The 1,055-nt window shown below is 48.8% G+C and overlaps 1 protein-coding gene across 2 annotated transcripts in view; it reads left to right on the plus strand.

The window, feature by feature from the left end:
- The window catches only part of PRDM16 (PR/SET domain 16), a 306,908-nt gene that overhangs the window by 291,306 nt on the left and 14,547 nt on the right, over window positions 1-1,055 (plus strand). The gene's annotated exons all lie outside the window — the stretch shown is intronic.

The raw sequence follows: 1,055 nt of genomic DNA on the forward strand, positions 1-1,055 counted from the left end.
CAGGAATGCTGTAGTTAAACCCTGTCCTCAAGTGCCTTGTCCACACTTCCTTTGAACACTTCCAGGGATAGTGATTCCACCACCTCCCTGGGTATCCCATTCCAACCGTCTGACAAGCCTTTCTGTGAAAAAAAATTCCCAAGTATCCAATCTAAACCTCCTCTGGTGCAACATGGGGCTGTTTCCTATTGTCCTGTCCCCCATTCCGTGGGAGCAGACCCTGACCCCACCTGGCTGCACCCTCCTCTCAGGGAGTGGTTGGAGTCAGAATGTTCTTCCTGAGCTTCCTTTGTATCCCATTCCAACCGTCTGACAAGCCTTTCTGTGAAAAAAAATTCCCAAGTATCCAATCTAAACCTCCTCTGGTGCAACATGGGGCTGTTTCCTATTGTCCTGTCCCCCATTCCGTGGGAGCAGACCCTGACCCCACCTGGCTGCACCCTCCTCTCAGGGAGTGGTTGGAGTCAGAATGTTCTTCCTGAGCTTCCTTTTCTCCACGCTGAGCCCTCCCAGCTCCCTCAGCTGCTCCTGGTGCTCTGCAATCCTGTGACCCTGGGGTGGGAGATCTGTCCTCCCCATCAGGGATGAGCTCATGATGTGAGCGCATCATTTTGGGATTTTGGGAGCGCTGTCAGAATGAGGGGTGCAGGTGGTGCTGTGGCATCTTCCACAGTTCTATTTCCCCAAAATATCCAGTCTTATTTGCAAGGCCATCCTTTAAAACTTGTCTCTAGCTCCATTTCTCTCTCAGCAATGTCTGTCCCATCCCATGGCGTTTCCAAATCAGCATTTCTTATCTCAAGGTTGCACACAGATGTGAGCCTTTTGTCAGGCTTGCAGAATTCCCTACAAATCCATTTCCCACAGCATCCATGGGCTCTCCTGATGGTTTCCTTTGGTCCTCCTGGTGGTTTCCTTTGGTTCTCTGTGACCGTGTTCACAGGGGTTCTTAGATGAGGGAAGAGATGAGTATCTGACTCCATGTTTCAGAAGGCTTGATTTTATTATTTTATGATATATATTACATTAAAACTATGCTAAAAGAATAGAAGAAA

This window comes from Geospiza fortis, unplaced genomic scaffold (genome assembly GCF_000277835.1).
Source record: "Geospiza fortis unplaced genomic scaffold, GeoFor_1.0 scaffold37, whole genome shotgun sequence".
NCBI lineage: Eukaryota > Metazoa > Chordata > Aves > Passeriformes > Thraupidae > Geospiza > Geospiza fortis.